Raw genomic sequence first — 13068 nt, 5'->3', positions numbered from 1 at the left:
GACTTTTGATATGCACTTTCTATTGACAGTTCTCACCCACGTGTACTACTTTTGTCGGTGCCGAATATTTGTTTTCGTAAATTTTGAAATGGCTGTGATTTGGATAGATAAACGTGAAAAGAAAATAGCTATTTAAAAGAATATTTTTTGAAGACAATCTGAATTTTTCACTCTTTATTCATAGTAAATTTGATTAAAAAGTAATTTGTAGATGTACTGACAGGAAAATAGCAAACTTACACGAAAACATTTGATGATGAATTGATCTCGTCACACATCATTAGCTTATTATGTTTTTTATTATACTTTTAACTGGAATTTTCAACAAAACTATTATGACTTTACAGATATAGACCTGTAGTAAAACAATTCTATATAAATTAATTTTTCTTTCTTAAGGAATCATTTAAACTTAATCATTTTAAAAGTCAAAAGTTACTTATTTCAATTTATCCGGAGTTTTTAACTATCCTGAGGTCAAATTTTATAAATAATTTGTCATATATTTTGTAATAAAATTTCGTCGCGCCAAAATATTTGTTTTTAATATTAAAATTTAGTTTCAAATTAAAATTATGTAAAATATTTTTATGGCATGTTACAATGTTACGTTCATCTTTAAATTCAAATTTTCTAAAAGCGTAAATAAAATTCGTATGACAAATATTTCTGCATACGAAAAAACATTTTTAGATAAGAGTTAATATTAATAAACAAAACATAAATATATGAGTCATAAAATTTATTACGCTAATAGAAAAATTGATTTATTATATCCTGATCATCCAACTGAAATAAATTTTACATATAAACATGTAAACTCAGAATATAGAAGACAATTATACTATTAATTGAGTTTTCTTTCATGTTATTAATTGATAATATTATTATGTAGATATAAAATTCCCAAATGAGCGATTAGAACTATAGAAAGCCATACTAATGTTGTGTTGATCCAAATGGATAGCACTTTGAATAATTGTTGTAATTAACCTCTATTTTTGTGTAAATATTATATTCTGCATAAACATTGCACATATGTTCCTGTAATAAAATTTTCCCGCTAAAATATGAAATATTTTACTTCCCCTATTGCTCGTTTTTTCACTCTTTTCTTCCTAAGGGCACAAAGGGTCTTTTTAAATCATATCCATCATGTGTTTGGTCAGGCCCACAGTGGGGGCGACCGAGAGGTGAGAGACTGGGCCAAATGTATCCGAAATACACTAACCCTGAAAAAATTCTTGAATTTTTCGACTGCCCAGATTCAAATCCGGTCCTCCAGAGAGGTAGATTAACGCCTTAACCTCCTCGGCCTTCCTGCCTAGTGCTTTTGAATCATCTTGTATGTAAAACAAATTTAATCTTTTGTAAAATATAATTTTATATACTGTATCTCTTTAATTTATCTGGATGATTAATTATCTGTTGTTTGTAACAAGCTTTAATATTTAATTACCATCATCTAGTATCATCATCACAGAAGATTCAATGCAATAATAATTTTATTGTTAGCAATATATGTAACTATTTCGTGATTTTTAAATCTTTTTAATATAGTTTAATTTTAATATAATAATAATTGATAATTGAACATGTTTTACTGTACAATATGTATATAAGTCAGTATATACAGTTTATGAATTTATATAGAGTAATTACATAAGGTTCTCTTTATATCAAAGTGAAGAATTATTACATGATATCTTACTTCTAGTTCATTGCTGTCAGACTACCTCAATCCTAATGTGATTAAGCTGACAACCATAAGATATATTTGAAGAAAATTCTCAATTCGAAAATATCATTCCAAATTTTCTACAGTAAACGACGTAACTAGATAAAAAACAGTTTTCGTATCATTTCACATCATTTATTCGAAATATTAGGGATTTTTCTTAATTATTTACATAAAAGACGGTGAAAACTCTTTAAATCTTATCTAAATCCTATTGTTAACTTCATTAACAAATAAATTAGTCTAATATAAATTAGTTAAATCTAGTGGATGTTTTTTACAAAAATTATAGAAAATTAGACATACCCTACAAAATATACAGTAAACTTATTGTAAAGAATAATAATAATAAAAATTACCATCATTAATAATACCAATAATAGTGAAAATACAGAATTAATTCAAATTTGGATATACTTAACGACATTATGTTTATGTACAAACATAATTTCCTAAATAAATTAATAATTATTTTATTGAATTTAATAAATAATTTCTTTCAAATTTTAAATGGAAAATTAGTTAAATTACAAATAAAATATGTATAATTACATATCTATAAAATTAAGGAATAATTTATAAAGTTATGGATATTTAAAACTTCAATTATTTTCGCCATAAATATAAATTATTTAAATATATATATAGCTTGAAATATATAAACTCAATATTTAATTTAATGTTATTTTCCAGCTTCTTAAACATCATACACTTAAAATTTAAATCATTTTTATATTATCTTCTAGTTAAATATAAATTATTATATTATTATCTGGTCATAAGAATCAGTCTAAATTTTACGATATATTCTTCTGAAATCAAATTTATGTATTTATTAAAGTTTAATAGTAATATTTAATTATTATAATATGAAATTTGAGAATATTAATATTCATATAGTGATCTATGCTGATGATATAATTATATGATATAATTATAATCGCTCCATCAAGAATTTCCACAACATACATTAAACTTATTGCATCATATTTGAAGATAATGATTGAGTAATTAATCTTCATAAAATGGAGATCATATTTTTCATTAACAGTGCTCGAATTTAATGTTATGTTCTGTTTAAAATCATAATGAGTTAAATATTTTTAAAATATATTAATTATAATACAGAAATTCGTGCAATCCCAATTATGTTATAAAATCTTACTGTTGTGTAATGACACTTAATTGATTGTATTGTTGCTGCTTTGATACAACAGTTAAAATATAGTAATTAAATTCTTATTCTTAAAAAATTGAAGATTAATGACTCAATCATTATCTTAAATATGATGCAATAAGTTTAATGTAATTTAATGGAGTAATTGGAGAAAAAGGCATCCGCTATTGCCGTTAATCGAATGTGTTTTAAATATATATAGTCTATTAAAAATGTGTTAAAATGTTCTTATAATGTATAAGTATGTATAAAATATTATTATAATGTATATTGAGTAATTTATACTCGTTTACGCGTATTCTAACCTTTTAGTATGCTCTATTCGCGAACAAAAAAGGTATTAAATTTTTCTTATAAGAAATTTTTTGTCCGTTAGATCCGAAGTCCGTTGAAATCGGGATGTGTTAAATCGAGGTTTTACTGTATTTTATTTTATATATTCATACAAGTCAATGCAACTCGGGGCATAACAACCTTCCCCAAAATAATAAAAGAAAAAAAAACATTAGAGGAAACAGAAAAAAGAGAAAAGAATACTACTAATTGAGTGACATAAGTCAATGTCTCTCTTGGCTGCTATCTTTCAACAAAACTGAGCCAAATGTATCTGTTCCAAATCTCACTTGTTCACCATTACAGTCCATAATGAATTCTTAAACTCGAGCATGCATAACTTCATATTCAGAACGAACGGAACAATAAAATTTAACACAAACTTTGACAAACATTGCTAATATCCCTAAGAATGTTCTTGAAGTTCTAAAGTCACTAACACATCACCCAAGTGAGGAACATTTTTAACTAATACTTCAGTAGTAACTAAAATGGCCATTCCGTTAGAGCAGTTCGTGATTAATGAGAGTGTGTTATCTTCTCAGGGTAATATCGATTCGTTATATGATTATATCAATAAAAGTACTGAAGTATTAGTTAAAAATGTTCCGCACTTAGATGACGTGTTAGCGACTTTAGGTCTTCAAGAACATTCTTTAGAACTATTGTATTAGCAATTCTCTGTATTAAATTTAATTACCCCGTTCTTTTTGAATATGAAGTTACTTACGCATGCTGTATTTTTTTAAATTTATTGACAAATTTTAAACAGATCTATTGTCTATACTACTACATTGCATGCTACTATACTAGTAAGTTATAACTATAATAAATACTGTATTAAGTAAAATAAATTTAAAATGAATATCTTTTTTTTTAAAAAAAAAAACATGTTTAAAAATATATAATTTTAAATAAAATTAATATAAAACAATTAACTTTTACAGCCTATTATTATTGTTATTACACGAAATATAAAAAATATGAAGGATTAGGAATAATGAGATAAGACAACGCAACTTATAAGTGCTCTGGCAAGAAAGGTTACTTCTCGGAAAAATTTTCTATGAAAATTGGCCCTTATTTAAGTGAAGAAAACACGGAAAACTCCATATGGCCAACCAGGTGGTCAGGTGCAAACTCACGATCACTGTCAGTGTTTAATGGTTTTAGCTACTCGGCCATTGGTTTTAGAAATGTATGAAAAAAGTCAAATACATCTAAATTTCATCTTAACAATTTAAAAAGACATTACTCTTAGCAATTTCATGCTTACGTGTTAAAAACGCCTAAAAATTTGTTTTAATAATTCTTCAATCGAAGTCATTGAATAATTCTTTTTGAAAAACTCATCACACATCAGTCCACGAAATAATCCTAGTACTTAAGAAATGTATCATTTATTATTTGAATTTTTAGAGTTGTTTCAATTAAATAAATACAAAACTTTTGTAAAAATGTTTCTTAAGAGACAATTTAATCCATTCTTTGAAAATTTTGTCAATTTTGATCTTTTTAAGCTGTATTTTTTTTCATTCTTTTGAAATTCAGCTCTTAATTTCTTCGGATTAGTATTATTTTTAATTATTCCAAAAGCATTGTTCATTTAAATATATTTTATTGTCTGCCTTTTAGTAATTATAATGAAAATTCTTTCATAAAAATAATAGTTTTTGTATAAGAAAAATTGAAATAACATAACTTCGCTCAAAAATAAATTCGTTTATATAATAATAAATGAATAGAAGTAAAAGAAAAAAAGACTTTAAAAAATTAAATTTATAAATTTTCAAAATATTAAATTAATTTTAAAATGTCAAAGAAAATAAAAGAAAAGTAAATATTAAAATTGTATTTAAAAATTTTTATGATTAAACCGATTAATAATTTTTTGTGAAATAATTGTTTTATAATTAAAATAATTTGATTAAATTAATAAGAGATTCAGTTAATCCGTCACAGAATTACAAGAAGCCGTGTTTTTATTCAATATTTAATTAAGATCATTCTAATTTTAATAAAATTGAATCAAAATCATTAATCCAAACGAAATAAAATGTGAGAGAAATTATGCTCAAGATTCAAAAAGTTTATGAATCCTATAAAGAATTTAATAAATAGAATATTTTAAAATCTTCGATAATATGAAATTTAATGGCATTTCATAATAGATTCATAAGTCCGTTTTGATAAAATCATTAATCTAATGCATTTTAAAATATCCGATAATTTGTATTAAAATTTAATAGCTGCCTTAAGTTAAGAATATTAAAATTTTGACTAAAATTCCAATTAAATTTATTTAAATATTCACATTATTTTTTAAAAATGGCTATAAATAGGAAATACGAAGAAGAGCTAAACCTTTTATTGATGATATGCCATTCCGTTGATGCGAATTTTACTTCCTTCCTCTTAATTTCCTCCGCTTTCTTTCTTTTAGCAAGCACCTAAACTACATAATGATTTCAACCCTTGTTAAGCATTTCAAAAACAGACAATGTTTAAGAGCATCAATGCACGCCACGACTACATAAACGATGGCAGAATACGAGTCAAGCAAGCATTAACCTAACAATAGTTAGTTAAACACAATCTTAAACAAATTTTGAATATAAATAAAAAATTTTAAATTGTTAAAAGTTATCCCATAAAAAAGCAGAAGAAACAGATGAAAGGTTGCGACGTTTTTAGCTTTTAATTAATTTTTTTTAACAATTCCAACACCTGAGGATATTGAGGAAGTTATACATCATTCCGTCATATTAATATAAACTGTTAATTCTCATTTAGAATATTGCAATTATTGCATTAATATATATTAAATTTGCATAAAAATTATAAAAACTATTATAAATTATTAATGCTTTAATTTAATATTTTTACATTTATCATACTGCTAAAATAATAATATTGTTTTAGTACAGTATTATTTTAGCAGTATTAAGAATGTAAACTAAAACAATAATATACTAAAATAGTTCCAATACTCGGGACTTTTTAACATTATTGTATTATCAAAAGCCTAATTAAATAATACAGTATTTTAATATTATTCACTTTCAGTTTTTCATCTTTTAATGCAAATCTAAACGGCAGTGCTATGTTTAAAAAATATTCCAATTAAAGTAAAACAACTTTTCAAACAGTTAACTTCAATTGAACAAATATGGTTTAGACGTAAATTCAAAATTCTGCGAAACATTTCAAGCAAGCAGAATACATCAAATCTCGGGAGCAGTCAACAGTTTCTATCTCAAAGGAGAAGTATTGTCCTTAAGCTATGAAATAGAAACTAAACTATTCTGATTTCTAACAAACCAAAACGGATATTAGGAAACTTTTATTCAAATGTAAATATAATCTTACTTATTATGTTTTCGTATTTATTTTAAAAGTTTTTCTAACTAAAAATATATATCATGATTTCACTTTAAGTTTGACTGCTGTAGTTAAAATATTTAAATTTAATAAACGCTAAGTAAAGAGGCAGTCTTTCTACTAAGTTTAAAATGCCAGAAAGAAGTTCCAAAATTCAATCAAAATAGCACATTGCTTGTTCTGACATCTGACAAAAAATTCTTTTTACTTACACTCCATTTTCTTCTATCTTTTAGTGCTCTTTTAGTTCTTCTTATTCTCCCCATCAATCCATTTATTGTGGTAATAATTTCAAATATTTCGATCTTCAATTCATTTTAAACTTATTGCAGAAAAATATATGTCGAGAATGCTTAAGCTATACAATATTCGTTATTATTAAAATTGTCTGATTATAATTCAATTAAAATCTTTTAATATTCTATCACAGGGTGATGGAGAGCCTGTATGGATCTAGTAGTGTAACTAAGATTTTGCTCTAGGGTGATTTGAGAGGCTGGTGTATACAATCAGACTAAAGAAAAATTAACTTAAAAATTACCATTAAGTACCGTTTATTTATAAACATCTTTATCTATATTTATTTTTTTATAAATATTTTTAGTTTGAATTTTACTCGGGAATCCAATACCTATATCATCTCTCATAATTAAGTTATAGTATGGGTCTATGGGAGTTTGCCTGTTAGTAAATTTCTTTAGTCTTTTTTGGAACAAATAAAATGTAAAACACTTCTTTATAAATAAAAAAAAAATCTTAAAGATTTGATTTTCTGTTAGTAAAAAGAACATTAATTTTATACAGGCATAAATCACTATGGGCCCCTAAGTTGTCTCCGGGCTCGGGAAAAAATTCGCAGTCCCCTCTTGACGGTCCTGTCTATGAACGACTGAGTAATAAATCTTGATAAATTTTACTAAAATTGAATATTTTTGCATAATTTCTATAAAATAATCCTAATATTTTTTCCACATTATTTTCAACTTTTAGTAACCCCATTCGAGTTAATAGTATTAAATTATCTAACATTAATTAACAGTGCAGCCTGCTATACTATAAACTCATACGCGAAATCGGATTTAACGTATTAGTAATAAATAATCTTAATTTTAATACTATTTTTAAATATTTTATTTTAAGAAATTTTACATTATTTAATCCTCGATAATGCAGAGATTAATTTTAATTAATAAAAGATACTTAGTAATTTTGTTTCGTCAACAAACTCAATTACTTTACATTAAAGTTAGTTATCGAGTTATCAATTATCAATCGAAGATTTCTGTAAAAAAAAAAGAAAGAAAGAGGAAGGAAAGAGAAGAGAAATCAATTAAATTTTCTGATTAAATCGACGATTTGAAAATTGAAAATTGCCAAAGAAAAGAATTTAAAATTTATTTTTAAAATAAAGAATTAGAAACATTGTATAGAATAGCATATTTTTTCTTTATTTCTAGAATAATAAGTCACATTATTTGAATATAGAATAACAGCTGAAGTTGGAAATTAACCGGATTTAAAATTTTAAAATTTATGTTTTAAAAATACTATTGAACCGACTTTTAGTCTTGTTTATTCAATTAATATAAGAAGAATTATACATTAAAAAATCATAAAATCTAAATTAATATACAAAAATTTCAAATAATAATATAGCAGATATTAAACGTAATTTTTCGATAAAATCTAATTATATAATTACATTTACAAAATAAATAGAGAATATTAGAAATTATCAACAAAAATTGCATCTTATATCATACTTTTCGTTATCATAAATGTTTTTAATAATCAGGACCGCCGAGACGAAAGAGAAGCGAAAGTGGTATCCTTAAGGTCCATGTTATTTAGAGGCCGGATATGCAATCTATATAATACAATTTTAATTATGAAGTGTAGAAAATAAAATTGTAATTTCAAATGCGCGAAGAAAAAATATAATAAATCGAGATCATCACGTCAGAAGAAGGATTGGATTGGATTGATGGAATAAGGCAGCGCAACACTTGGGCGATCTGCCAAATACAGAAGGATCCCTCAAGGGAAGATTTGTATAGGAAACTGGCCCCTAAATAGGCGTTAGATACACGAAGAAAATACGGAGAAGCCTACGTTGCCAGTTCGATGGTGAAGCACGAACCCGCGACCAAATATCACTGTTCAGTGGTCTATCTACTCGGAAACTAATATGTTGTCACAAGAAAGCATAGAAGAGCTTGCCAGACTCGAGCCCTGGCTCCATAATTTTTCACTACAGCCATATCAATGAAAAATATTACAGAAGATAATTAAAATTATAAATAAAAATTTATGAAAACTTTATAATTTTAAATTATAAAGTTTTAAATTAATTTAATTAATATTTCATTTAAATTTAATTAATATTTCATTAATTTTACAAAATAGATTCTATATACAGTACTTTAAAAAAGTTTCATATGGTTTGAATTGAATAATCACATTTATAAATCTGAATTTATAAGAAAAATCAAATCTTAAGCTTTGCAAAGTTGAAATTAATTCTTGAAATTTAACAATAAAATCATTTGATGTAAGTAAACACAAACTTTAATATTTTAAAATGAAAATTTATTTATTTGAATCCAAAAATACTTTTATATAAATGTTATTTGATTAAATATGTGAATTTTAATATTTTAAAATATAGCAAAAAAAAATATTAATATAAAAGCTTAAATAGATAATAATTTTGATTATTTTATAGATTACATATAACCTCATAAATTATATAAAACAAAAATTTAATATATTAAATTAATTTATAAATTTATCTTGTACTTAACAAACTTAAGCATTATCAAAAAAATAAATTATTCTTTTTGAAAAGTTTTATATAAGAATTATTTAATTAAATATAAAATATGCAATGAATATAAATTAGAAAGAATTTTCATTTTAAGAATTAGATTTAAGAAGAATATTTTTATTCAAAATAAAAATTTAAAAAATTTTAAATTCGTCCAATGTACTCTAACTTTTCTATCATATTATCAACATAGCTCCGTAATTTCCCTAGATGCTTAATTATTATCTGTCTTCATTATTATTATTTACTATAAATAATATGAAAGTATCTTTGATTTATAGCTTAACAGAGTTTTAAATTAACAGGGTGAAACACGTGACCTGTAAAATTTAAATAAAATCGATTTAAAACTGTTCTAGTCAGTAATTACCATGCTGAATCTAATAAATAAGATGTATCGTTATCAGTTGATCCTTTTCGATCTTGCAATATATTAAACTATCTGAAGACTGGACTTCATTCAGATAACAATCGAATAGTACTTAATATATTAGTTATTTTTTCAAAAAATAAAGAATAATATTTGATTAGGCAATCTTACCAGAAAGCTAAGAACTATATTCTGAACTTTTTTAAACATTTTTCTAATTTTAATTTATTATTTAGTGCTGTTAAGTTTACATTAAATTGTTTTAAAGATGATAAAAAGTCAAGTACTTAGAATTTTTTTTTTTTTTGTATCGACCCAATGGTGCTTTTTTTAATGGATTAGATTTAATGCAAGATACAGATAGGAGTTAAATCAGAAAATATTAATTCCACATGAATGTTTTCCTTCTATCTTTAAGCTTATACTTAATGCTGTAGAGTGCATTGACTCATTAATAACATCGAGTTATTTTAAACTGACAAAGTCAAACATGTTTTCGAACGATTTATGATTTTTTTATATTGAAAAAATGCAAATTTTGAAAAATAAAAAATATAATATTAAATTACTAGATATTAACCATAAATATTTTTACTCTTCTTTCAACGTAATTCACTAATTCAGAATTAGAAGCAATTTTTGACTTTTTCTTTAAACATAATTTGATTGATAAATTACATAATTACTAATTTTATTTTTAACTTCAAAAATCAAGTCTAAAAACAGGAAAAAAATCTCTAATTAAAATTATGTTATCAAAATGTAATAAATATTAATTTTCAGTTAAAATATTTCATGATGAACATATATTTGATTGATTAGCGAGAGGTACCAATGCATTGTAGATATATATTTGTAATAATGCATTTGTTTCAGAGGTAAAATTGTTTCTTCTTGGTTCAATTTGTACCAATAAACGAATAGACTATTGTGCCAAAATAAAAACAACCAAACCAAACTAAATTTGCTTTAATAATCCAAATTTTCGATATTTATTTTTAGAATATTTTGCTAATTTCCTAATAAAAAACACGTGCTTGATATAATTTAAAACCTTTTTTATACTCGGCTGAACTTCGAAATTGCTCTGATAAAATCCATTTTGATGAAGATCAAGGAAAGTTGATGATGTATGATAATGGTGGCTCTTTTAAAATGAATATTTTATTAAAACAATTATAAATTTCATGTAAAAAATTAAAGTCATAAGTACTAGAATATTTATTATATAAATTATATATTTTTTAGATAAAAATTTGTTTTAAGAAAATCTTAATATTAATAAATAATTTCTGTCTGTAATGGTAATTTGTGTTTATATTCATTGCTATGAACTTTAAACTCTTGTATTTAAATCCATAAAAAGTTTGCAGAAGAGATTTCAAACAATAAACAAATATATAACAGCAACAACAACAAAATAAATGAAATTAATTAAAATAAATTTTTGAGAAAAGCGAATTAAATTATAAAACTTCACACATTATAAAAAATTAAATAGATAAAGACAAAATTTAACTAGAAAGAACTCAATAAAGTAGAAATATTTGTAATTATAAATAAAATTTAACAATTACGAAATTAATATGAATTTTGTATGGTGGAAATGATGTTAACCTCTGTTATTTAGTTCAAAAAGCAGCATTGTAAAAAGCTACGTTACGTTATACTTGAAAAATAAAAAATATAAGATAGGCCTAATAATGAAAAATACACATGAAAAAATCAGATTCATGAAGAAATTTCGATCAACTTTAATTTCCAATATCTTATCTTCCTCAAATGGGGATGGGGGAAAATATGATGGAAAATCACTCCTTTCTATAGCTTAAAAAAGTATAAAAACAAAATTAAAATTTTATAAAAATATAATTATAATGAAATTTTGGGGACTTGAGTGCTAACAAATTTAAAATTTTTATAAACGAACTTGTAAATTCCTATTTAAATTCATATAGTGTATTTTCAAGAAAGTTCATGAAATAATCTTATTTAAAAAATAATTTTATTACTTTAAATATTTATAAAGTTGCACAACTATAAACTCTAACTGTATAAATCATATTTTTCTACCTCAAATAAAATGTATTATTATAATATTTCCCAAAGAATTATAAAATAAAATGGATTCTTTTTTGAATAACTTTTATTCAGATAAAGAAATACAATGCATAGCTTAAAGCTATGGAAATATTCAGTATTCAACCTCAAAGCAAGATCTCTATTTTTATATTTAGATATGTATTGGTTCTTTCTCTTAAAATTCGAAAAATTTTTTCCTAGTAATGAAATATTAACATCATGTCTCCAAAGTTACTACAAGATTGGAATGTTATAAAGTTTAGGGATAATATCAAATAGGAAAATATGTCTTATTTTATGTAAATATTTTAAAATAATTTAGTTAACCTTTATAGTTCATATAACGTATAGAATTTTCGTAAGCAACTAAGTTAAAATTCTTTCAATTCACTCAAATTTGATGCAACGAAAACGATTTATAAAAGATTCTGTTTTTCAATACAGTATTTCTTAATTAGAAGTAAAAATTATCATAATTTATCCTGAAAATTTTATATTTTGAAGTGAAGAAAATGCTTAATATAAAAGTAAGTTGTAGTATAATATATCGTTGGTATAATTTTTTCCATTATGAAAAGATTATCCAAATGTCGAATAAGATAAGAGGCGTTTGACTGTTCAACACGTATCTAGCTTTAACTCTTGGCACAGATTGTTCATAATTTGTTATTGCCAATTTACTCCAAAAATTTGGCATCTACAGATTGAGATAGATGGCACGTTGGATAATATTGAGTTTATACACATGCACTGCTATATAACTACACTTCATATCTTAATCATTTTAAATAATAAATTTTTGTCAAGAGAACATCCTTTTATCTTTCTTAAATCAAATGTTAACAGATTAAATGTTTTCGTTTCTTTTATTATGACATAAAAAGAGAAGAAAAACCACAATTGAAATTGTTTGATTCTACTTCTTATAGTAGCTTAATGGTTAATTATTACCCATTCTGTGGCTTGGTAATCACGAAACAGGTGAAACAAAAACGACTGTTTTCTTCTGCTTAAAGAAGTTTTCTCTACTTAAGAAGAAAAGTAATCAAACTTCAACTTTCTTCAAAGTGTCTATTGTAATAATTTTGGTTTCCTTTCCTAATTTAGTAAATTTCGATCGATAAATGTAAATTGTTATTCGCTAAGAATTGTTAGTTCCA

General features: G+C 24.1%; 1 protein-coding gene across 2 annotated transcripts in view; it reads right to left on the bottom strand.

Annotated features, from left to right (window-relative positions):
• The window catches only part of LOC136981436 (uncharacterized), a 132515-nt gene that overhangs the window by 95547 nt on the left and 23900 nt on the right, over positions 1 to 13068 (bottom strand). The window contains exon 1 of one of the 2 annotated variants that reach the window (XM_067277760.1): positions 5613 to 5838. The exons of the other annotated variant lie outside the window; for it this stretch is intronic. The gene's annotated coding sequence lies outside the window, so the exon portion shown is untranslated. Of the gene's footprint in view, positions 1 to 5612; positions 5839 to 13068 lie in introns of those variants that run through there. 2 annotated transcript variants of the gene reach the window in all.

This window comes from Centruroides vittatus, unplaced genomic scaffold, assembly GCF_030686945.1.
Source record: "Centruroides vittatus isolate TY-2023 unplaced genomic scaffold, ASM3068694v2 contig_754, whole genome shotgun sequence".
Taxonomy (NCBI): Eukaryota; Metazoa; Arthropoda; class Arachnida; order Scorpiones; family Buthidae; genus Centruroides; species Centruroides vittatus.
The sequence above is the reverse complement of the archived record's forward strand: the minus strand, read 5'-3'. Positions and strand labels throughout refer to the sequence as shown.